The sequence below is a fragment of the Bufo gargarizans genome, chromosome 3, assembly GCF_014858855.1.
Source record: "Bufo gargarizans isolate SCDJY-AF-19 chromosome 3, ASM1485885v1, whole genome shotgun sequence".
Classification (NCBI taxonomy): Eukaryota; Metazoa; Chordata; class Amphibia; order Anura; family Bufonidae; genus Bufo; species Bufo gargarizans.
In genome coordinates, this window is record NC_058082.1 from 415,323,123 (window position 1) to 415,349,983 (window position 26,861).

Genomic DNA, 26,861 nt, shown 5'->3' on the forward strand with positions numbered 1-26,861 from the left:
GTTGCAGTGGTGGCTGACGTGAAGCCTCATTCTCTGCTATGACATGCAGACTAATTCTCTGCTGACATGAAGACAGATTCTCTGTTACGGGACCTCTCTCCTCTGCCTGGGTGCCGGGGCCTAAATATCTGAGAATGGACTGTTCCAGTGGTGGGTGACGGGAAGCCAGATTCTCTGCTATGGAACCTCTCTCCAATTGATTTTGGTTAATTTTTATTTATTTAATTTTTATTTTAATTCATTTCCCTATCCACATTTGTTTGCAGGGGATTTACCTACATGTTGCTGCCTTTTGCAGCCCTCTAGCTCTTTCCTGGGCTGTTTTACAGCCTTTTTAGTGCCGAAAAGTTCGGGTCCCCATTGACTTCAATGGGGTTCGGGTTCGGGACGAAGTTCGGATCGGGTTCGGATCCCGAACCCGAACATTTCCGGGATGTTCGGCCGAACTTCTCGAACCCGAACATCCAGGTGTTCGCTCAACTCTATCCAGGAGCCATACCTTTTTAACACTTTTCCAATTGTTTTTGTGGGTGTGATATCTTTAACTGAAACATTATCATGTTAGTGATAAATTTGAGTCAACATGTTTTACCTTTATATATATAAAAAAATCCAAAATTTACAGAAATGATGTAAAAATTTGCAATTTTATGGCAGATAGTCGTACTTCTCAAAATAGTTGTTACTTTATATTTCCTAAATGTCTACTTCATGTTTGTGTCATTTTGTAAATGTTATTTTATTTTTTTAAGAAGTTAGAAGGCTTAAAATTTCCGAAGCAAATTTTAAATTTTTTAAGAAAATTTCTAAAACCCACTTTTTTGAAGACCAGTTCAGTTATAAAGTCACTTTATGGATCTCAAATTAGAGACCACCCATAAAATACCCAATTTTTGAAACTACTGTACATCACTCAAATGATTAAAAACTGATTTTTACAAACTTTGTTAACCCTTTAAGTGTTTCACCTGAATTAATGGAAAACAGAGGTGAATTTTTCAAATTTCACTTTTTTTTGCAGATTTTTCCATTTCGAATTTTTTTTCTGTAACCCAGCAAAGCTTAACAGTAGAATAAACCTCAATATTTGTTACCCTGATTCTTAAGTTTACAGAAATACCCCATATGTGGTTGTAAAGTGCTATATGGGTGCACAGCCGCGCACAGGGTGGGAGGAACACTGTATAACTTTTGGAGGGCAGATTTCGCTGGAATATGTCGCATTTGAAGGCACCCTGAGGCACCCCAGCAGTGATAAAACCCCAAAAGTTACCTCATTATGGAAAATCACCAAAACATTTTTTAAGGGGCATATTAAGCACTTTAGCCCAATAGCCATTTCACAGAACTTAGAAACACTTGTCAGTGAAAATGAAAAAATTCTTATTTTACAAGAATATCTCACTTTAGGCCCAAATTGTTCATTTTAACAATGGGTATAAGGAGAAATTGCACCCCATATTCTGTTATCCAGAATAGACAGACTAGAGAACTAGAGTGACAGGTGTCTTAACAGATGGACAGGCTGGAGTGACAGGTGTCTTGACGGACAGACAGGCTGGAGTGAGAGGTGTCTTAATGGATGGAGAGACCGGAGTGACAGGTGTTTTAACGTATGGAGAGACTGGAGTGACAGGTGTCTTAACGGATGGACAGACTGGAGTGACAGGAGTATCGATGGAAGGACAGACTGGAGTGACAGGTGTCTTAACGGATGGAGAGACTGGAGTGACAGGTGTCTTAACGGATCGACAGACTGCGGTGACAGGTGTCTTGATGGATTGACAGGGTGGAGTGACAGGTGTCTTGATGGACAGACAGGCTGGAGTGAGAGGTGTCTTAATGGACGGACAGACTGGAGTGACAGGTGTCTTGGCGGACAGACAAATTTCTAAACAGATGAGGCACAGGACTGATCTGTGTCACTGACTGAGGGAATTCAGGCACAGAAGAGTGGCAAATCGGAAACTGAAGGGGTTAATTATGTGTGAGGCAGGGGGTGAAGCAGAGGTGGCTGCCAACCTGATGACAGGCTGACAAGTTTGATGACAGATGAGGCACAGAACTGATCTGTGTCACTGACTGGAGCACAGAAGAGCGGAAATTTTGCACTTAAAGGGTTGTATCTCTGTGATGTGTGTGGTTTTTGACAGTAGTTCCTTCTCTGATCACTTCCATGACAGGAATTGTAATGATCAGAGAAGAACAAACATATTCTGCTCTAAACTGCGTCAATGCGCTATGATTGGTCCGTTTGCAGTAATGGACCAATCACAGAGATCGCTGACCGATGCACTGTGTTTCATTCCCGTTGGCATCACTGGTTGCCTAGCAAACCCGGGTGCCAGCTTCACTGAACTGTCAGCACATCACTTCGTGCAGTAAGGCACCACATTCCCTACATACATGTACGTGGTATTGCGGGAAGAGGTTAAATAACTTTAACTTTATTCTATGGGCTATTATGATTCTGAATATATCATATGTGTGTACTTTTTTTTTTTCCACTTGCAAAATAAACCCTCATTTTATGGAAAGATTGTTTTGTTTGTAAATGGATGATTTTTAAGCTTTTAATGCTTTTGTTGTATTAATTTTTTAACTTGTTTTTTGTCCCACTAGGGGACTAAATAATTTGATATTTTGATTGCTTGTATAATGCCTTGTTATACTCAGTATACCAAAGCATAATAACCTGTCACTCCAAGCTGACAGAGGGAACCCCCTCTCTCTGTCAAACTCCTTAAAGGAGTTGTCCGGGTTCAGAGCTGAACCCAAACATATCCTCTTTTTCACCCAGGTAGGCCTGCTCTGATGCTCTCCTTTGCCCTGCGCTAATTCGTGCAGGTCAAAGGCTTTTTCTGGAGATTCAGTGAAGTACCGGGCTCACCATGGGTAAGCTAGGCAGAGGCTTCCGCCCAGCAGTGAGCATGGTGTCATCACTGGCACTAATGGGTGAACTTTAGCGCTGCCCTGTAAAATGGAAACAATGCTAGGTAGAAGCCTCTGCCTAGCAGTGTAAAAATATAGACAAACAGCCCTTGCCCTGAGTGATACAGCACAAGGCAAGGGAGAGCATTGGAGCATGAAATCAAAGGGCCTGCCTGGGTGATAGAGGGGATATGTTAAGTGGGTAAATGATTGTTAACTCCAATCTTGGGCATTGCAGCAGGTGCCTGGCTGTATTTTACGGATGATGCATGCACAACTTTTGTCCACCTGTTATCCAATGGATGTAACTATTTGGCCACTTTATTAAGGCAGCGTTATAATACATGTACAGTTACATACATTTGTGGCAAGGGCTTAAGCATTTACACCAATCAGCCATCAGTTCTACATGGGCCAAGGTGTCCTTTTGTATCTGGCCGGAAGATGTTATGAGATGTGGCCACCATGGGTTGGATTGGACACATTCCACAGATGTTGAAATGTATCAGAATTAGGGTAATGCAGGAGCAAAGCTGAATCTGTATACTCCCACACACAATCACTGATAACACCTCTCCCATGTACAACTGAAAACAGAAAAAGCAGAGCTATACTGTAAATGTATAAATTACAAATTCTTGTTGTACACGCTACCCTGAACATCTGGAACAGCTTTTATGGGCAGGAACAATACCCAATTTGTCAAAGTTTTTCATGGCGAGTCAGCACCACAGAAACAATGCCAGGTACTACTGAAAACTCCACATTTGTGTTGGTCTGGTTCCCACACCAGGCCCTTAACTGCCACCTTCAAGACTCCCTCCATGGACATCCTCCTGTCTCGAACAGATGTAGGGCACATAGTCACTCCCACTCCCTCTTCCTATTATCATATGTATATATCGCACAGGGCAAGGGCTTTTTTGTTTACAAACTTACACTGCTAGGCAGAGGCTTCCACCTAGCAGTGTTCCCGGGGATGTCATCGGCACTAATGGGTGGGCTTTAGTGCTGCCCTAGCCGTTTTAGAGGCTAGGACAGTGCTAAAGCCCAGCCATTAGTGCCGGTGATGTCACCGGGAACACTGCTAGGTGGAAACCTCCACCTAGCAGAGACTCGGTACGTCACCGGATCTAATGAAAAAGTGCTTGCCCTGAGTGTCTCACCGCAGGGCAAGGGAGAGCATCAGAGCAATAAATTCTCTGATGCTCATTTCAGAGGGGCTACCCTTTAAAGCTGATAAGCTTGGACAAGAGTAGACACAGAGGGCCGGTTGCAAAAGTGCATCAAGCAGCAAACATACTGCAAGCTGTCTCTCTGCCAGCTTCAACTGGGTAAGGTGACCAGCAACAGTGGCAGGAACACTGTGGATGGCGCAATTTGGGGGACATAATACATGCTCCCTGCATGGGGCATTGTCATTTTCACTGTGGTAGGCTCTGCAGGGGGAAAGTAGTATTACATGGTGGTCATAGGGCAGTCCTTTTAGTAACACATGGGGAGTACCTTGCACTGTCAGAGGTTTACTTAACCAAAGTTCTGAGTATGGCTGTACTAGGATGGTTGCCATGTTGAACAGTCAAGCCCTGGCTGGTTGAACTATCAGTGCAGCTGGAAGCTGAGTCAATCAGGTTGATGGCTAAGTGGGAGATATAAGTCTGCTACTCAGTTATGGCCAGCTACTGCAGCTAGCTGTTTGGATCTACCCATCTCTCTTGGTTCTAACCCTGCTTATCTACTACTCTTTTCACTCTGGTCATTCTGGTAGGTCTGCTGCTAACAAGCGTGCACCAGTTTTCTGAAACCTTACTTCACAGATGTAACCTGGGTCCCTAGAAGCCAAGTCCTTCCTGCCTTGCTGTGAGTTCTGGTGAAGAAACTAGGGGCAGCCTTAGCTTTCTACCTACCAGAGTGTTTAAGTAAGACTGGTAGCAGTTTGCTGGCTGTGCGTCTGTGTGATGAGCATATTTCTATACAAGCACTTTATGTGTATTTTATTCCATGAGTATAATAATGTCATCAATTATATGTTTTTGACTACTTTTTATCAGCTTGTTACAATATTTGGGTAAAGTTGATTAAGAATTTTCTTAATAACTAAACATTAACATAGCTACAATGACTGTTAAAACTTCCTGCTGGACCACAGATTCTGTGCCTCTCCACTCCACACTCTGGGACCTTGATTTCCAAATGAAATACAATACTTTAATCTGAAAACTTTGGACTTTGGACCACTAAGCAACAGTCCAGTGCTTTCTCTCCTTAGCCCAGGTAAGATGCTTCTGGCATTGTCCCTGGGTCATGAGACACAAGGAATTTGACAATTCTAGCCCATGTCCTGGACAGGGGCGTTGCTAGGGTCTTAAAAGATCAGGAGCACAAGCCCCAAGGCACATGATTTCCCCCAAAACAAAATTATAATATAGTGTGTATGTGTGTGTATATGTAGTGGATATAAAAAATATACACACCCCTGTTAAAATATCATGTTTCTATGCTGTAAAAAAATTAGACAAAGATAAATCATTTCAGAACTTTCTCCACCCTTAATGTGACCTATAAACTGTACCACTCAATTGAAAAACAAACTGAAATCTTTTAGGTGGAGGGAAGAAGAAATAATGTGATTTATGGGGCCTGTTTTCCCAGCATGCGGCTCTCAGCCCTCCAGCACGGCACAAAGCCTCAGATCCCAAAAACAGATACATCTCTGCTGAGCCCAGCTGCCTATTTAACCTGTTACGGACACAGGGCATACAGGTACGCCCTGATGTCCTGGTACTTAAGGACACAGGGTGTATCTGTATGCCCTGTGTAGTTCCGATCACCGCCGTGCGATGTCAGACGTTTAACCCCGGGACCGCTGTATGGAAGAGGTTAACAGAGAGGGAGCTCCCTCCTTCTCCCATCGGGGGCTGCTGTGCCTTTTCAGCCCCTGATTCTTGACGGGATGACAGAGGGACAGAGCCCCCCTCCCTCCCCGATACCCATTGCTCTGTTGTGGCAGCAAATGATGTTACCATGGTAACCTTCGCAGGCTTCCGGCTGTCCATGGTGCTGATCAGACTTCTGCTAAAGGCAAAGTGTAAAGTGAAAATACAGTACAGTACACTATATAGTGTACTGTAATGTATTATACAGACATCATACCCACTGGATCTTCAAGAACCAAGTGGGTCTGTGTAAAAAATAAATAAAAAAAGTAAAAATAAAAACACATTTATCACTGATTAAAAATTAAAAACATATAATTCCCTATACATGTTTGATATCACCGAAAGAAAACTTTCCCCGCACGGTGAACTCCATAAAAAAAATTAAATAAAAACTATGATGAAATTGAAATTGAAAAATAAAAAAAAAGTATACATATTAGGTGTTGCCTCGTCCAGAATGACCAGCTCTAAAAAAATATCATATGACATAACCCCTCAGGTGAACATGGTCAAAAAATAAAAACTAAAAAATTTGCTAAAAAATTGTTTTGTCACCTTACGTCACTAAAAGTGCAACACCAAGCGATCAAAAAGGCGTATGCCCCCCACAATGGTGCCAGTCTAACCGTCACCTCATCCCGCAAAAAATGATACTCTACATAAGACAATCACCAAAAAAAAAAAAAAAAATATATGGCTCTCAGACTATGGATGCACTAAAACATGTTTTTTTGTTTCAAAAATTATATTATTGTGTAAAACCTAAATAAATAAAAAAAAAAGGATAGATATTAGGTATTGCCACGTCTGTAAGAACCTGCTCTATAAAAATACCACATGACCTAACCTCTCAGGTCAAAATTTTTTTTTTGTTACCTTACATCACAAAAAGTGTAATAGCAAGTAATCAAAAAGTCATATGCACCCCAAAATAGTGCATATGTTATTTTGGAGGGCAACTGGTTAATCACACCAGTAGAAAATATTTTTTCAAATAGTGTATTTTACTCTTTGTAGATTTGGTAACGCAGCAAAACCGCTAACAAATGCTGCACTACCTAAATGCACTATATAGAATGTATATTATTGGTATATAAAATACCTGCTTCAATCAGTTTTTTTTTTTTTTTGGGGGGGGGGGGGGCAACTGGTAAATCACACCAGTAGAAATTATTTGCTCCAATAGCGTTTGGCACTCTGTGTAGCTGCAGTATCGCAGCAGAACTGCACACAATTGTTGCACAATACAATTGCACTATAATATACTTTCTATGTCAGAAAGTATATTATAAGTATATGCCACCCCTCAGTATGTCACACCTATCGATAGCACACCTATACCAGTCCTTAACCATTTCACATTCGGGCCATTTGCCCCCTTCCTGACCAGGCCTAATTTTGCAAATCCAACATATCTCACTTTATGTGGTAATAGCTTTGGAACGCTTTTACTTATCCAAGCCATTCAGAGATGGTTTTCTCGTGACAAATTGTACTTCATGATAGTCATAAATTTGAGTCAATATATTTCACCTTTATTTATGAAAAAATCCCAAATTTACCAAAAACCTAGAAAAATTCTCAATTTTCAAAATTTAAATTTCTTTGCTTTTAAAACAGAAAGTGATACCTCATAAAATATGTATTACTTAACATTCCCCATATGTCTACTTTATGTTGGCATCATTTTGGAAATGTCATTTTATTTTTTTAAGACGTTAGAACGCTTATAATTTTAGAAGCAATTCTTAACATTTTTAAGAAAATTGCCAAAATAGATACAATGTATTCCTATATCCCTATGCAACAGACATCCTTAATTCATTCACACATCTCACACGCTGGGAGATCAGGCAGTTAGCCTCCGAAAATTTACACAATATGTATTGAGCTTGACAAAAATTGCGACCCTACTGGTTGTGGATCTTGCCCTATACTGCAACCTGTTTAAAAATTGGAGATTGTTACTACCCCACCCGACATGTTTCGCCGGAATGCGGGGAGTTGAGGTAACTGCCTGATCTCAAAGCGTGTGAGATGTGTGAATGAATGATGGATGTCTGTCGCATAGGGATATAGGAATACATCATATCTATTTATAATAGAAACTCCTATACTTAAGACCTATAGGGACACCAAACAATTCACCATTGAAAACACACCTGGCAACCTGCGGTGATATATTGCCACAGAGTATCCATGAGGTTGGCCACCTCTTGAGTAGAGTGCAGAGCAAGCGACGGCGCCCCAGGAAAGACATAAAGTAACTGACTTAGCCCGAAACTGCAACCTGATATTTTTAAATTACCTTGTCATATTGGTTTCTCTAAGTATTTTCGTTTTAAAAGTAAATAATAAAGGTTAAAGTTTTAACATATAGATAGGACCCCTAAAAGGAGTTTTTGGTCAGGTGACCGTAGTTGGATTTCTGTTACAATCTCCTGAGGGCCCTATAGGGACAAAAATCTGGACTAGAGTTGAGCGGACACCTGGATGTTCGGGTTCGACGGGTTTGACCGAACTTCACAAAAAAGTTAGAGTTCGGGACCCGAACTTGACCAGAACTTGACCCCGAACCCGACCCCATTGAAGTCAATGGGGACCCGAACTTTTGAGCATTAAAATGGCTCTAAAAAAGTCATGGAAAGGGCTAGAGGGCTGCAAATGGCAGCAAAATGTGGTTAAGAGCATGGCAAGTGCTCTGCAAACAAATGTGGATAGTGAAATGACTTAAAATAATATAAAATAAGTAAAAATAAAAAAAAAGTTATAATCTTGATCTAGGAGGTGGAGGTCCATATGGAGTAGGAGGTTGAGGAGGCGGTGGATGTTGCGGTGTAGGTGGAATCAGCGGTGGAGAAGGAGGAGGTAGCCAACACTGGTTTTTGGTTTGAAATATTTTTTTTGTTTGTTTAAATTAGGGTACACCCCAAAACACTGGGAAATATAACATGCAATAACCCCCTCCAGCCATGCTAAACGAACGTTCAGACAATACACTGGCTGCAGGGCAGGCCAGCACCTCCAAAGGCAAGCTCAGTAAAAGGCAAGCTCAGTCCATGTGCCCAATTTGGAGAGCCAGAAGTTGAAGGGGGCAGACCCATTAGACAGTAAGTGTAGGCGTGTGCACGCATACTGCTCAATCATGTCGCAAGTCCCCGTGACGTCCACGATCCAATTGGATATCTTCTCTATCAACTTTCAATGTTCTTTTCTGCGCCTACTATGGTGATCATGGGTAAAGGGGAATCAGGGTTCCAGGCCGGAGAGGGAGCCTGAGAAAGGGATACCACATCCAAGGGAGGTCAATGGATGAAATTTAATGTGATCGAGCGGAAATGTGGGACAAATTATTAAAGCAGAAGCTTCCAAGTAAAGGAGGGGGCGCACAGCAATTACCCACTCCCGACTCAGGGAGGTAGTGACGATAAATAACAATACAGGACTCTTAAGATGCCCTGTTATTGGAATGATTAATAAAAAAATTACAGGGAATGCCACTGAGGTATTCTAAATTTGGAAACGTTAAACAGGAGAGGCCCTGCTTGGTTGACTCTAGATAACTTCTGCCTGATCACACTTCCCTGTGACGTCCACGATCCAATTTGATATCTTCTCTATCAACTTTCGATGTTCTTTTCTGCGCCTACCATGGTGATCACAGGTTGTGGGGAATCAGGGTTTCACGCTGGAGAGGTAGCGTGAGAAAGGGATACTACATCCAAGGGAGGTAAATGGCTGAAATGTGTTTGAGCGGAAATGTGGGACAAGTTGTTAAAGCGGAAGGATCGAATGAAAGGAGGGGGTGTGTGTCAATTAAAGACGAATTTTAGAAATTTAAGTCCCTGTCACCTATGCAGAGCAGGGGTTTTTCATCGGCAAAAATTGGTTAATGTCACCCACCAATGGAACAGACGATTTTTAAAAATTTCGGTCCCTGTCTACTATGCAGAGCAGGAGTTTATTCACAGGAAAACTGTGTTCATGTCACCCGCCAATTGAACAGACGATTTTACAAAAATTAGGTCCCTGTCACCTATGCAGAGCAGGGGTTTTCATACTGCAAAATTGGCAAAATGTCACCTGACAATGTAACAGACGATTTTTTCACAGCAAAAATGGTAAAATGTCACCCAAGAATGTAACTAATGCTTTTACACCCTACTATTTATTTTGCTTTGCTGGTGCCTCTGTGCGACTACCGCCTCTTCCTCCGAACTAGACAGGTCACTCACATGACCTTGATTCCAGGTGGGGTCTAGTACCTCATCATCCTCCACATCGTCTTCCACCCACTTTTTACACCTGCCCTCCTTGTCGGTCTGCACACTGCAGAAAGCTGCAGCAGTTGTCACCTCTGTTTCGTCATCATCCGAGACGTGCTGCGGTGGTCCTCCCATGTACTCATCTTGAAACATAAGTAGTTGGGCATCGGTACACTTAATCTCTTCCACTTCTGAAGAGACTGCTCCATGACTTCGGGCTCAGACTGCTTGGCTGATTTGCAAGGAGGTGAGGTGAAAAACTGATGGCCATGAGCTGCAGGTGCCAACTCTGATATTTTAGCAGGTGACTGGGTGGGAGACAATGTGAAGGAACTGGAGGCACTGTCAGCCACCCAATCTATTATCGCCTCTACTTGTTCTGGCCTCACCATTCGTAGAGCTGCATTGTGCCCTTCCAAATAACGCTGAAGGTTCTGTCGCATACTCGCACCTGAGGAAGGTGTTTCACTTGTGCCTGTAGCTGGCACAGATCGACCACGTCCTCTCCCTGCAACAGGAGCTCCACCAGCAGCACCACGACTGGGGCCACGTCCCTTATTTGACGCTATCCTCATTCTTTGCAATCACCAACCAAACTAACAGATGGTTTATGTCAGGCAACAATGTAACCACCAATAGTCAACAATTAAGTTCACTGACAGTAAGGGAGTGCCGGTGTCATAAAGAGGAAACATTTATTGAGGTCACACAATAGTGTGACAGATGAATTTTATACAATTACTTCACGGTCACAAAAATGTTAAGTGTGATATTGACTGGTATTATTTGACTATGACAAATGCAGCAAGTCCCCAGATGTAGTGTATTGCACAAAATGGGTGTTTATTTTCAAACCAGAATATAACAGCAATATCTAACGCTTGTATTGGACTGTCAGAAATGCAGCAAAGGCCGCAAATGTCTTATCTTGCCCAAAATGGGTGTTTTTTTAAAACCCAGAATATAACAGCAGTATCAAACGCTTGCATTGGACTGTGACAAATTCAGCAAAGGCCCCAGATGTTGGGGGTTGCACAAAATGGGTGTTTTTTTAAACCCAGAATATAACTGCAGTATTTAACGCTTGTATTTGACTGTTAGAAATGCAGCAAAGGCCGCAAATTATCTTGCCCAAAATGGCAGTTTTTTTTTAAACCAGAATATAACATCAGTATCTAACCCTTGTATTTAACTGTGACAAATACAGCAAAGGCCGCAGATGTAGGGTCTTGTACAAAATGGGTGTTTATTTTTTTTTAACCCAGAATATAACTGCAGTATTTAAAGCTTGTATTTGACTGTCACAAATGCAGAAAAAGCCCCAAATGTATTGTCTTGGACAAAATGGGTGCTTTTTTAAAACCGGAATATAGCAGCAGTATCTAACGCTTGTATTTGACTGTGACAAATGCAGCAAAGGCCCTATATGTAGTGTCTTGCACAAAATGGGTGCTTTTTTAAACTCAGAATATAATTGCAGTATTTAAAGCTTGTATTTTACGGTCACAAATGCAGGAAAGGCCCTAAATGTAGTGTCTTGCACAAAATGGGTGTTTTTTTTTTAAACCAGAATATAACAACAGTATATAACTCTTGTATTTGACTTTGACAAATGCAGCAAAGGCACCAGATGTAGGGTCTTGCACAAAATGGGTGCTTTTTTTAAACCCAGAATATAACTGCAATATTTAAAGCGTTTATTTGACTGTCCCAAATTCAGCAAAGGACCCAAAATGTATTATCTTGCAAAAAATTGGTGTTTTTTAAACCCTTAAAATAACTGCAGTATTTAAAGCAGCAGTATATAACTCTTGTATTTGACTTTGACAAATGCAGCAAAGGCCCCAAATGTAGGGTCTTGTAATAAAAAATAAAAGTTTTTTTTAGAACCCAGAATATAACTGCAGTCTTTACAGCTTGTATTTGACTGTCGCAAATTCAGCAAATGACCCAAAATGTATTATCTTGCAAAAAAATTGGTGTTTTTTAAACCCTTAATATAACTGCAGTATTTAAAGCAGCAGTATATAACTCTTGTATTTGACTTTGACAAATGCAGCAAAGGCCCCAAATGTAGGGTCTTGTAATAAAAAAAAAAAAGTTTTTTTTAGAACCCAGAATATAACTGCAGTCTTTACAGCTTGTATTTGACTGTCACAAATTTAGCAAATGACCCAAAATGTATTATCTTGCAAACAATTGGTGTTTATTTTTAAACCCTGAATTATAACTGCAGTATTTAAAGCGTGTATTTGACTGTCACTAATTCAGCAAATTATCCAAAATGTATTATCTTGCAAACAAATTGTGTTTTTTTTAAACCCTGAATTATAACTACAGTATTTAACCGCCTCCGGACCGCCTAACGCAGATGTGCGGTCCGGAGGCGGCAGCCCTGCGCAGAGTGACGCATATACGCGTCATCTCGCGAGGGCCGAGATTTCCTGTGAACGCGCGCACACAGGCGCGCGCGCTCACAGGAACAGAAGGTAAGCGAGTGGATCTCCAGCCTGCCAGCGGCGATCGCTCGCTGGCAGGCTGGAGATGAGATTTTTTTTTAACCCCTAACAGGTATATTAGACGCTGTTTTGATAACAGCGTCTAATATACCTGCTACCTGGTCCTCTGGTGGTCCCTTTTGTTTGGATCGACCACTAGAGGACACAGGTAGCTCAGTAAAGTCGCACCAAACACCACACTACACTACACTACACCCCCCGTCACTTATTAACCCCTTATGAACCCCTGATCACCCATGATCACCCCATATAAACTCCCTGATCACCCCCCTGTCATTGATCACCCCCCTGTCAGGCTCCGTTCAGACGTCCGTATGATTTTTACGGATCCACGGATACATGGATCGGATCCGCAAAACACATACGGACGTCTGAATGGAGCCTTACAGGGGGGTGATCAATGACAGGCGGGTGATCACCCATATAGATTCCCTGATCACCCTCTGTCATTGATCACGCCCCTGTCATTGATCACCCCCCTGTAAGGCTCCATTCAGACGTCCGTATGATTTTTACGGATCCATGGATCGGATCCGCAAAACACATGCGGACGTCTGAATAGAGCCTTACAGGGGGGTGATCAATGACAGGGGGGTGATCACCCATATACACTCCCTGATCACCCCCTGTCATTGATCACCCCCCTGTAAGGCTCCATTCAGACGTCCGTATGATTTTTACGGATCCATGGATACATGGATCGGGTCCGCAAAACACATGCGGACGTCTGAATGGAGCCTTACAGGGAGGTGATCAATGACAGAGGGGTGATCACCCATATACACTCCATGATCAACCCCTGTCATTGATCACCCCCCTGTAAGGCTCCATTCAGACGTCCGCATGTGTTTTGCGGATCCGATCCATGTATCCATGGATCCGTAAAAATCATACGGACGTCTGAATGGAGCCTTACAGGGGGGTGATCAATGACAGGGGGGTGATCACCCATCTACACTCCCTGATCACCCCCTGTCATTGATCACCCCCCTGTAAGGCTCCATTCAGACGTCCGCATGTGTTTTGCGGATCCGATCCATGTATCCATGGATCCGTAAAAATTATACGGACGTCTGAATGGAGCCTTACCAGGGGGGTGATCAATGACAGGGGGGTGATCAGGGAGTCTATATGGGTGATCACCCCCCTGTCATTGATCACCCCCCCTGTAAGGCTCCATTCAGACATTTTTATGGCCCAAGTTAGCGGAAATATATATATTTTTTTGTTTATTTTTTCTTACTAAGTCTCATATTCCACTAACTTGTGTCAAAAAATAAAATCTCACATGAACTCATCATACCCCTCACGGAATCCAAATGCATAAACATTTTTAGACATTTATATTCCAGACTTCTTCTCACGCTTTAGGGCCCCTAAAAAGCCAGGGCAGTATAAATACCCCACATGTGACCCCATTTCGGAAAGAAGACACCCCAAGGTATTCTGTGAGGGGCATATTGAGTCCATGAAAGATTGAATTTTTTGTCCTAAGTTAGCGGAAAGTGAGACTTTGTGAGAAAAAAACAAAAAAAAATCAATTTCCGCTAACTTATGCAAAAAAAAAAAAATTCTATGAACTCGCCAGGCCCCTCATTGAATACCTTGGGGTGTCTTCTTTCCAAAGTGGGGTCACATGTGGGGTATTTATACTGCCCTGGCTTTTTAGGGGCCCTAAAGCGTGAGAAGAAGTCTGGGATCCAAATGTCTAAAAATGCCCTCCTAAAAGGAATTTGGGCACCGTTGCGCATCTAGGCTGCAAAAAAGTGTCACACATCTGGTATCGCCGTACTCAGGAGAAGTTGGGGAATGTGTTTTGTGGTGTCATTTTACATATACCCATGCTGGGTTAAAAAATATCTTGGTCAAATGCCAACTTTGTATAAAAAAAATGGGAAAAGTTGTCTTTTGCCAAGATATTTCTCTCACCCAGCATGGGTATATGTAAAATGACACCCCAAAACACATTCCCCAACTTCTCCTGAGTACGCCGATACCAGATGTGTGACACTTTTTTGCAGCCAAGGTGGGCAAAGGGCAGGGGCATAGCTAGAAATGACTGGGCCCCATAGCAAAAAAAATTTATGGGCCCCCCCCTCCCGGATCTCCATATGTGTTTTGCAGATCCGCAGAAAACACTGACACCGGCAATGTGCGTTCCGCATTTTGCGGACCGCACATCGCCGACACTATATAGAAAATGCCTTTTCTTGTCCGCAATTGTGGACAAGAATATGAAATGTTCTATTTTTTCAGGAACGCAATTGCGGATGTGGGCAGGACATAGTATGTCCCTATAGAAATGAATGGGTTTGCAATTCCGTTCTGCAAAATGCAGAACAGAATTGCTGACGTGTGAATGGACCCTTACCCCTACACCATGCAGTACAGAATGCATTATAAAATCCATACCCCATCCCATACAATATACAGTATAGTTCATACACCATGCTGTACACAGTATAATCCATACACCATGCCGTACAATATACACAATAACCCCACAGTGTAGGTTTTATACTGTATGGTGTACTGCATGGTGTATAGATTATACTGTATATTCAGCTGCGTAACTAGAGTGTTATGGGCCCCAGTGCAAACTTTAGAATGCCCCCACACCCCCTTTTTTTACAAAGAGGTGTTAGATTTTCTTTACACTAAGGGCTCTTTCACACAAGTGAAGACGTTTGGGTAATCTGCTGAGTGAAAGAGAGCCAGGCCCCGTTCCGGAAAGCAGAGACACAGAGCACTAACATGATTGATAATGCTCTTTGCCTCCCTGTGATCTTTTTACTACACAATCACAGTGAGATAAAGTTGCCAAAGTGATTTTGCTCCGTGTCTCTGCTGTCCGGAACGGGGCTTGGCTCTCTTTCACGTAGCGGATTACCCGCAAAGGATCCGCTCGTGTTAAAGAGCCCTAAGCCCACTGCATGGCTACACTCACCCAGTCCTAATAAAATCTGGTCCTACCTCATCCAGGGTGTCGCTGGTGTTGGCGTGATGTCCACTGGATCCAGAACAAGGTCCCTGTGGTGATAAAGAAAAAAAGAATAATCACATAAGGAAGGGATGGTGACTGCCCCTGTGAAATCGCCAGCAGGGGGCGCTGTGCTGGCCTGTAAGACTGAGCCATGCCAATGTATAGCAGGGTAATCTAGGACATTTTCCCTAAGTGCTACCACACAGTACTAATGCCTACCTTGTGGTCCCTTCAAAATAGTTATGTCCACCTTGTGGCCCCTCACAGCAGTTATGCCCACCTTTGTTCCTGTCACAGTAGTTATGCCTACTATTGTGCCCCCCCCCCCCGCTGTAGTTATGCCCAGATACTGTATGTGCCCCCTCACAGTAGTTATGGCCAGATATGTGCCCCTCACAGTAGTTATGCCCAGATATGTGCCCCTCACAGTAGTTATGCCCAGATATGTGCCCCTCACAGTAGTTATGCCCAGATATGTGCCCCTCACAGTAGTTATGCCCAGATATGTGCACAGGATCTGAGAACCTGCTGCTGGAGATTTCTGAAGTCGCTATCTTCCAAGAGCAGGCCTCCAAGGCTAAAGTGAGCCGGGCAAGCTCTATTATGGCATAACAGACATTTAATAAACTGGAAGATGCTAAGATGCTAAGCACAGAATCCGGGGCCAGGATGTACTGGACATCACTATGGCTACAAGTTACCAGACGTTGGGGATACTCTCCATAGGCTGCAACTAAGATAAAACTAGGAACATTCATCCTGAAGCTAGCATGGTGGTTAATAGGGGTTCTCCAGGAATAATAATAAAAAAAGAAAATACTTACATGCACATACTGCACATCACACATGTTATTACATACAGAGACATAGTACACATCACACATGTTATTACATACAGACACATAGTACACATCACACATGTTATTACATACAGACACATACTACAGATCACATATGCACTGCACTCACTTTTATGAAGGATTCCTCGGGCTCCATCATGCAGTGGAAGGGCAGTCCTGCAGCTAGTAACACACTGCCTCAGTCTGAGAGCTGCGCCAGCCAGATTGGTTTCGAAATTCGGGCAGTCAGATTAGCCTATTATTAGCCGCCAGCTGCATAGCGCCGAATCTGACTGGCGCCAGTGCGGCCGGCAGGACCCTCCCTAGTCCCTCCACTCTCCACAAGAGGTACGTACCCAACCCCCCCCGGCCCGGCCCCGCCCCCCTCTGGCCCGGCCCCGCCCCCTCCACCGCCTGAGTCCGCCTCCTGAGTCCTCCCTCTAGTTACTAGGACTCTAGGAGGCGGAGCCGGAGGAAATCTTTCCTGCAGCGGGGCCCGCCTGCTCCTACTACAGCTCCTCCTTCCTGTTGGCTTCCTAGTTCCTTCCCCCCAGCCAGGCCCGAGCCGCGGACCGCCCTATCCCCGCCCACTACACTGGGCGGGCGGTCGGGCCTGGCTGGCTGCCTGTGTGTGTCGTGTATTAATAAAAAATAAAAATAAAAAAAAATAGAAAAAGTATGCGGTCCGGACGGGCCCCCAGTGGCGTAGGGCCCCATAGCCACTGCTATGGTTGCTATGGCGATCCCTACACCACTGGCAAAGGGGCACACATTCCAAAGTGCACCTTTCGGATTTCGCAGGCCATTTTTTACACATTTTGATTGCAAAGTACTTCTCACACATTTGGGCCCCTAAATTGCCAGGGCAGTATAACTACCCCACAAGTGACCCCATTTTGGAAAGAAGACACCCCAAGGTATTCCGTGAGGGGCATGGCGAGTTCCTAGAATTTTTTTTTTTTTGTCGCAAGTTAGTGGAATATGAGACTTTGTAAGACAAAAAAAAATTAAAATAAAAATCATCATTTTCCGCTAACTTGTGACAAAAAATAAAAAGTTCTATGAACTCACTATGCCCATCAGCGAATACCTTAGGGTGTCTACTTTCCGAAATGGGGTCATTTGTGGGTTTTTTCTACTGTCTGAGCATTGTAGAACCTCAGGAAACATGACAGGTGCTCAGAAAGTCCGAGCTGCTTCAAAAAGGGGAAATTCACATTTTTGTACCATAGTTTGTAAACGCTATAACTTTTACCCAAACCATTATTTTTTTGCCCAAACATATTTTTTTTTGTCAAAGACATGTAGAACAATAAATTTAGCGAAAAATTTATATATGGATGTTGTTTTTTTTGCAAAATTTTACAGCTGAAAGTGAAAAATGTCATTTTTTTGCAAAAAAATCGTTAAATTTCTATTAATAACAAAAAAGTAAAAATGTCAGCAGCAATAAAATACCACCAAATGAAAGCTCTATTAGTGAGAAGAAAAGGAGGTAAAATTCATTTGGGTGGTAAGTTGCATGACCGAGCGATAAATGGTGAAAGTAGTGTTGTGCAGAAGTGTAAAAAGTGGCCTGGTCATGAAGGGGGTTTTAGCTAGCAGGGTTGAAGTGGTTAAAGAGTGGATATGTCCCAAATTCAGCAAAGGATCCAAAATGTATTATCTTGCAAAAAGTTTGTGCTTTTTAAACCCTGAATATAACTGCAGTATTTAAAGCTTGTATTTGACTGTCACAAATGCACATATGCTGTGCTGGTGCACTGAATTTGTACAAAATGGCCGCCGACGCCCACCTAACTAACAAACAGATAAAAGTTATTTTTCTGTGTCATTGGGCTCAGGGCAGGGTAAAAAAAATTGTGCACTGCACCAACAAAACAAAATTGCCGTAGATCGCATAGTTAACAAGCACTTCTGATAACAGATTCTTTCCTATTCTCTCCCTCACAACATCAGCATCTTATCCCTACACTAATAAGAGCAGAGTCACGTTCAGCGCTATGTGACTCCAGCTTATATAGAGGCTGGGTCACATGCTGCACTGGCCAATCACAGCCATGCCAATAGTAGGCATTTGTCACGACCATGGTTATGGTCGTGACTCTTTGGTCGCATGCAGTTGTCAGCGGTTTCCTTTTGTTGTAAATCACAGGTGAGGGCTCTGTGTATGTTGCCTCAGGTGTGGTTGCCACTGGCAACATGATGTGGTTGGCAGTGTAGCAGCTGGAGCTGGTTGCTAGGCTGCTCTCTGTCATTGCATGCGGTTGCACCTGGCAACCTATGTAGGTGTGCCTTGTGTCTGTTTGTTGTGCACGAGGTTTATGTATGGGTGCACGTCCCCTTTAAGTGGCTGTCTTCCCTTCCCTGGTGTGGGAAGGGTTAATTCCGTTCTTAGAATGTGTGCACTGGGTGTGTCTGTGTGGGTGTGGCTACATGGGCTATTTAGCCTCTGTTGAGACCTGATGTCTGAGGGGTACTTCAGGCATGTTTCTGGAGTCATCCTCCTGTTCTTTTACCATCTGCCAGTGAGGGCCACCCTTGTGGTCATAAATGTTATACATGATGTTTAGTTGATGTTGTTTTCTCTTTCATGTTTAATGCACCTGTGGATCTGGGTTCCTGTGTGTGTGCTGTGTCCATTTATGTTTGGGTGTGGACATCAGCTTGTTGAGCACGGGATCCAGTCAGTGTGTCTGTGGCAGGTAGGTGTGGAAGTGCTTTTCATCCTCCTGCCATATCCATAGGCTGTTCATGTTTCTATCCCCTTGCAGCTTGGCCAGTTTAGACTCCTGTTTCTCTGCGTCCAGGAGGAACTGGTTGTCTACCCAGCTCCTAGTCCAGGGCCACCCTGAGGGCTAGTAGGAATATTAGGTTCCGGAGTATGAGCCCTCCTGCCATAAGGGTCAGCTCATATGGCTAGGAGACAGGGTCAGAATTAGGGATTGATAGGAGGTGACCTGCTCCTGGCCTTGCAGCAACCAACATCTTCCGTCATTGCACGTGATGGCTTCTAAGTGCACAAGAGTTAAACGCTTGTTGATTGGCTGCTCTGCAGCCTTTAAAAAAGTGCCATTAAATTGCTGAACACCAAACTCAAACCCAAACCAGTTTGGGCAATCAGTCTCTAAAAGGTTCACCATTGCCTTCACTGCTTTAGAGGGTTAGCGCACCTGGAGGCCCTCATCTACATTATTTTACTCAGTTTCATTGAGCCCAGGGTCGCAGTCTCTGCGTGAACCATCAGCATCTCGGCCACTTCCACATCCCATACTGGCCGCCTTCTTAATATGAAATGTTATATATGCTTAAAAGTATCTAACACCTACAGTATTGTAGGATATGTATGTGTACGCGCCAATCAATTAAAACAGGTATTTTGGATGCGCACACTTTACACAGGAGATGTAACTCTGATAATGGCACAGACTACGATACACCGTCTGCGGATGAAGTACAGTATATGTTAGTAATATGTATAAAATGCACACACAGTAGATGTGGCACAAATATTTTACTTCTCACAAAAATAAACTGTTTTCACATGTGGTACTGTATTTGAAACAGAGAGTCACACGCTATGGACACTAGATTTTGAACAGATTATTTATTTTGTCGCTAGACACACAAATTGAATGATTTTCCTAAAATATGACGTAAAGTCATGATTTTATGAAAGACACGGAGGCGAGTATTGCTTAACCCTTTCTTTACTGTCACACAATAGCAGCAAAGAATTCAACAAGAAAATCAACCAATGGGCACACAGCCCTCCCCTTTAGTCCTAGTATAAAGGGAACACCCCTTCCGTCTGACTTCCTCTTTCTTTGACACGACGACTCCATCCACCGAACAAACTGGAACAACCGGCACCAGGAAACTCCAACGAAACGATCACCACATCCTCGAACAACGAACTAGGAAGGCATGGCGCCAAAACCGGAATCTGACGAATGATACGCACAGCAGTCCAACCGACTCATTTCGGTCCACCTTAAAGAGAGACAAATAAAAGAGTAATAGTAAAGACGTCAAAGACGCGTACATCATACCTACGTCCGGAAGCAACCGACATGTCAATATGGCAACAATAAATTAACCACTTAAGGACCACAGGTTTATACCCCCCTAGTGACCAGGCCCTTTTTTACAAATCGGCACTCCACAACTTTAGCGGTTTATTGCTCGGTCATGCAACTTACCACCCAAATGAATTTTACCTCCTTTTCTTCTCACTAATAGAGCTTTCATTTGGTGGTATTTTATTGCTGCTGACATTTTTACTTTTTTTGTTATTAATCGAAATTTAAAGATTTTTTTGCAAAAAAATGACATTTTTCACTTTCAGCTGTAAAATTTTGCAAAAAAAACGACATCCATATATACATTTTTCGCCAAATTTATTGTTCTACATGTCTTTGATAAAAAAAAAATGTTTGGGCAAAAAAAAAATGGTTTGGGTAAAAGTTATAGCATTTACAAACTATGGTACAAAAATGTGAATTTCCGCTTTTTGAAACAGCTCTGAATTTCTGAGCACCTGTCATGATTCCTGAGGTTCTACAATGCCCAAACAGTAGAAAACCCCCACAAATGACCCCATTTCGGAAAGTAGACACCCTAAGGTATTCGCTGATGGGCATAGTGAGTTCATAGAACTTTTTATTTTTTGTCACAAGTTAGCGGAAAATGATGATGATTTTATTTTTTTTATTTTTTCTTACAAAGTCTCATATTCCACTAACTTGCGACAAAAAATAAAAAATTCTAAAAACTTGCCATGCCCCTCACGGAATACCTTGGGGTGTCTTCTTTCCAAAATGGGGTCACTTGTGGGGTAGTTATACTGCCCTGGCAATTTAGGGGCCCAAATGTGTGAGAAGAACTTTGCAATCAAAATGTGTAAAAAATGACCGGTGAAATCCGAAAGGTGCACTTTGGAATATGTGCCCCTTTGCCCACCTTGGCAGCAAAAAAGTGTGACACATCTGGTATCGCCGTACTCAGGAGAAGTTGGGGAATGTGTTTTGGGGTGTCATTTTACATATACCCATGCTGGGTGAGAAAAATATCTTGGTCAAATGCCAACTTTGTATAAAAAAAATGGGAAAAGTTGTCTTTTGCCAAGATATTTCTCTCACCCAGCATGGGTATATGTAAAATGACACCGCAAAACACATTCCCCAACTTCTCCTGAGTACGGCGATACCAGATGTGTCACACTTATTTGCTGCCAAGGTGGGCAAAGGGGCACATATTCCAAAGTGCACCTTTCAGATTTTGCAGGCCATTTTTTACACATTTTGATTGCAAGGTACTTCTCACACATTTGGGCCCCTAAATTGCCAGGGCAGTATAACTACGCCACAAGTGACCCCATTTTGGAAAGAAGACACCCCAAGGTATTCCGTGAGGGGCATGGCGAGTTCCTAGAATTTTTTATTTTTTGTCACAAGTTAGCGGAAAATGATGATTTTTTTTTTTCTCTTTTTTCCTTACAAAGTCTCATATTCCACTAACTTGCGACAAAAAATAAAAAATTCTAGGAACTCGCCATGCCCCTCACGGAATACCTTGGGGTGTCTTCTTTCCAAAATGGGGTCACTTGTGGCGTAGTTATACTGCCCTGGCAATTTAGGGGCCCAAATGTGTGAGAAGTACTTTGCAATCAAAATCTGTAAAAAAATGACCGGTGAAATCCGAAAGGTGCACTTTGGAATATGTGCCCCTTTGCCCACCTTGGCATCAAAAAAGTGTCACACATCTGGTATCGCCGTACTCAGGAGAAGTTGGGGAATGTGTTTTGGGGTGTCATTTTACATATACCCATGCTGGGTGAGAGAAATATCTTGGCAAAAGACAACTTTTCCCATTTTTTTATACAAAGTTGGCATTTGACCAAGATATTTTTCTCACCCAGCATGGGTATATGTAAAATGACACCCCAAAACACATTCCCCAACTTCTCCTGAGTACGGCGATACCAGATGTGTCACACTTTTTTGCTGCCAAGGTGGGCAAAGGGGCACATATTCCAAAGTGCACCTTTCGGATTTTGCAGGGCATTTTTTACAGATTTTGATTGCAAAGTACTTCTCACACATTTGGGCCCCTAAATTGCCAGGGCAGTATAACTACGCCACAAGTGACCCCATTTTGGAAAGAAGACACCCCAAGGTATTCCGTGAGGGGCATGGCGAGTTCCTCGAATTTTTTATTTTTTGTCGCAAGTTAGTGGAATATGAGACTTTGTAAGGAAAAAAGAAAAAAAAAGAAAAATCATCATTTTCCGCTAACTTGTGACAAAAAATAAAACATTCTAGGAACTCGCCGTGCCCCTCACGGAATACCTTGGGGTGTCTTCTTTCCAAAATGGGGTCACTTGTGGCGTAGTTATACTGCCCTGGCAATTTAGGGGCCCAAATGTGTAAGAAGTACCTTGCAATCAAAATGTGTAAAAAATGGCCGGGGAAATCCGAAAGGTGCACTTTGGAATATGTGCCCCTTTGCCCACCTTGGCTGCAAAAAAGTGTCACACATCTGGTATCGCCGTACTCAGGAGAAGTTGGGGAATGTGTTTTGGGGTGTCATTTTACATATACCCATGCTGGGTGAGAGAAATATCTTGGCAAAAGACAACTTTTCCCATTTTTTTATACAAAGTTGGCATTTGACCAAGATATTTCTCTCACCCAGCATGGGTATATGTAAAATGACACCCCAAAACACATTCCCCAACTTCTCCTGAGTACGGCGATACCAGATGTGTGACACTTATTTGCAGCCTAGATGCGCAAAGGGGCCCAAATTCCTTTTAGGAGGGCATTTTTAGACATTTGGATCCCAGACTTCTTCTCACACTTTCGGGCCCCTAAAAAGCCAGGGCAGTATAAATACCCCACATGTGACCCCACTTTGGAAAGAAGACACCCCAAGGTATTAAATGAGGGGCCTGGCAAGTTCCTAGAATTTTTTATTTTTTTGCATAAGTTAGCGGATATTGATTTTTTTTTGTTTTTTTCTCACAAAGTCTCACTTTCCGCTAACTTAGGACAAAAATTTCAATCTTTCATGGACTCAATACGCCCCTCACGGAATACCTTGGGGTGTCTTCTTTCCGAAATGGGGTCACATGTGGGGTATTTATTCTGCCCTGGCTTTTTAGGGGCCCTAAAGCGTGAGAAGAAGTCTGGAATATAAATGTCTAAAAATGTTTACGCATTTGGATTCCGTGAGGGGTATGGTGCGTCCATGTGAGATTTTATTTTTTGACACAAGTTAGTGGAATATGAGACTTAGTAAGAAAAAACAAAAACAAAAACAAACAAAAAATTTCCGCTAACTTGTGCCAAAAAAAATGTCTGAATGGAGCCTTACCAGGGGGGGGGGGGGGTGATCAATGACAGGGGGGTGATCAATGACAGGGGGGTGATCACCCATATAGACTCCCTGATCACCCCCCTGTCATTGATCACCTCCCCTGTAAGGCTCCATTCAGACATCCGCATGATTTTTTACGGATCCATGGATCGGATCCACAGAACGCATGCGGACGTCTGAATGGAGCCTTACAGGGGGGTTATCAATGACAGGGGGTGATCAGGGTAATCAGGGTGATCACCCCCCTGTCACTGATCACCCCCCCTGTAAGGCTCCATTCAGACATCCGCATGATTTTTTACGGATCCATGGATACATGTATCGGATCCACAAAACGCATGCGGACGTCTGAATGGAGCCTTACAGGGGGGTTATCAATGACAGGGGGTGATCAGGGTAATCACCCCCCTGTCACTGATCACCCCCCCTGTAAGGCTCCATTCAGACATCAGCATGATTTTTTACGGATCCATGGATACATGTATCGGATCCACAAAACGCATGCGGACGTCTGAATGGAGCCTTACAGGGGGGTTATCAATGACAGGGGGTGATCAGGGTAATCAGGGTGATCACCCCCCTGTCACTGATCACCCCCCCTGTAAGGCTCCATTCAGACATCCGCATGATTTTTTACGGATCCATGGATCGGATCCACAAAACGCATGCGGACGTCTGAATGGAGCCTTACAGGGGGGTTATCAATGACAGGGGGTGATCAGGGTAATCACCCCCCTGTCACTGATCACCCCCCCTGTAAGGCTCCATTCAGACATCCGCATGATTTTTTACGGATCCATGGATACATGGATCGGATCCACAAAACGCATGCGGACGTCTGAATGGAGCCTTACAGGGGGGTTATCAATGACAGGGGTGATCAGGGTAATCAGGGTGATCACCCCCCTGTCACTGATCACCACCCCTGTAAGGCTCCATTCAGACATCCGCATGATTTTTTACGGATCCATGGATACATGGATCGGATCCACAAAACGCATGCGGACGTCTGAATGGAGCCTTACAGGGGGGTTATCAATGACAGGGGGTGATCAGGGTAATCACCCCCCTGTCACTGATCACCCCCCCTGTAAGGCTCCATTCAGACATCCGCATGATTTTTTACGGATCCATGGATACATGGATCGGATCCACAAAACGCATGCGGACGTCTGAATGGAGCCTTACAGGGGGGTTATCAATGACAGGGGGTGATCAGGGTAATCAGGGTGATCACCCCCCTGTCACTGATCACCCCCCCTGTAAGGCTCCATTCAGACATCCGCATGATTTTTTACGGATCCATGGATCGGATCCACAAAACGCATGCGGACGTCTGAATGGAGCCTTACAGGGGGGTTATCAATGACAGGGGGTGATCAGGGTAATCACCCCCCTGTCACTGATCACCCCCCCTGTAAGGCTCCATTCAGACATCCGCATGATTTTTTACGGATCCATGGATACATGGATCGGATCCACAAAACGCATGCGGACGTCTGAATGGAGCCTTACAGGGGGGTTATCAATGACAGGGGTGATCAGGGTAATCAGGGTGATCACCCCCCTGTCACTGATCACCCCCCCTGTAAGGCTCCATTCAGACATCCGCATGATTTTTTACGGATCCATGGATACATGGATCGGATCCACAAAACGCATGCGGACGTCTGAATGGAGCCTTACAGGGGGGTTATCAATGACAGGGGGTGATCAGGGTAATCACCCCCCTGTCACTGATCACCCCCCCTGTAAGGCTCCATTCAGACATCCGCATGATTTTTTACGGATCCATGGATACATGGATCGGATCCACAAAACGCATGCTGACGTCTGAATGGAGCCTTACAGGGGGGTTATCAATGACAGGGGGGTGATCAGGGAGTGTATATGGGTGATCACCCGCCTGTCATTGATCACCCCCTGTAAGGCTCCATTCAGACGTCCGCATGTGTTTTGCGGATCCGATCCATGTATCCATGGATCCGTAAAAATCATGCGGACGTCTGAATGGAGCCTTACAGGGGAGTGATCAATGACAGGGGGGTGATCAATGACAGGGGGTGATCAGGGAGTGTATATGGGTGATCACCCGCCTGTCATTGATCACCCCCCTGTAAGGCTCCATTCAGACGTCCGTATGATTTTTTACGGATCCATGGATACATGGATCGGATCCACAAAACGCATGCGGACGTCTGAATGGAGCCTTACAGGGGGGTTATCAATGACAGGGGGTGATCAGGGTAATCAGGGTGATCACCCCCCTGTCACTGATCACCCCCCCTGTAAGGCTCCATTCAGACATCCGCATGATTTTTTACGGATCCATGGATACATGGATCGGATCCACAAAACGCATGCGGATGTCTGAATGGAGCCTTACAGGGGGGTTATCAATGACAGGGGTGATCAGGGTAATCAGGGTGATCACCCCCCTGTCACTGATCACCCCCCCTGTAAGGCTCCATTCAGACATCCGCATGATTTTTTACGGATCCACGGATACATGGATCGGATCCACAAAACGCATGCTGACGTCTGAATGGAGCCTTACAGGGGGGTTATTAATGACAGGGGGGTGATCAGGGAGTGTATATGGGTGATCACCCGCCTGTCATTGATCACCCCCCTGTAAGGCTCCATTCAGACGTCCGTATGCTTTTTGCGGATCCGATCCATGTATCCGTGGATCCGTAAAAATCATACGGACGTCTGAACGGAGCCTGACAGGGGGGTGATCAATGACAGGGCGGTGATCAATGACAGGGGGGTGATCAGGGAGTTTATATGGGGTGATCATGGGTGATCAGGGGTTTATAAGGGGTTAATAAGTGACGGGGGGGTGTAGTGTAGTGTAGTGTGGTGTTTGGTGCGACTGTACTGACCTACCTGAGTCCTCTGGTGGTCGATCCTAACAAAAGGGACCACCAGAGGACCAGGTAGGAGGTATATTAGACGCTGTTATGAAAACAGCGTCTAATATACCTGTTAGGGGTTAAAAA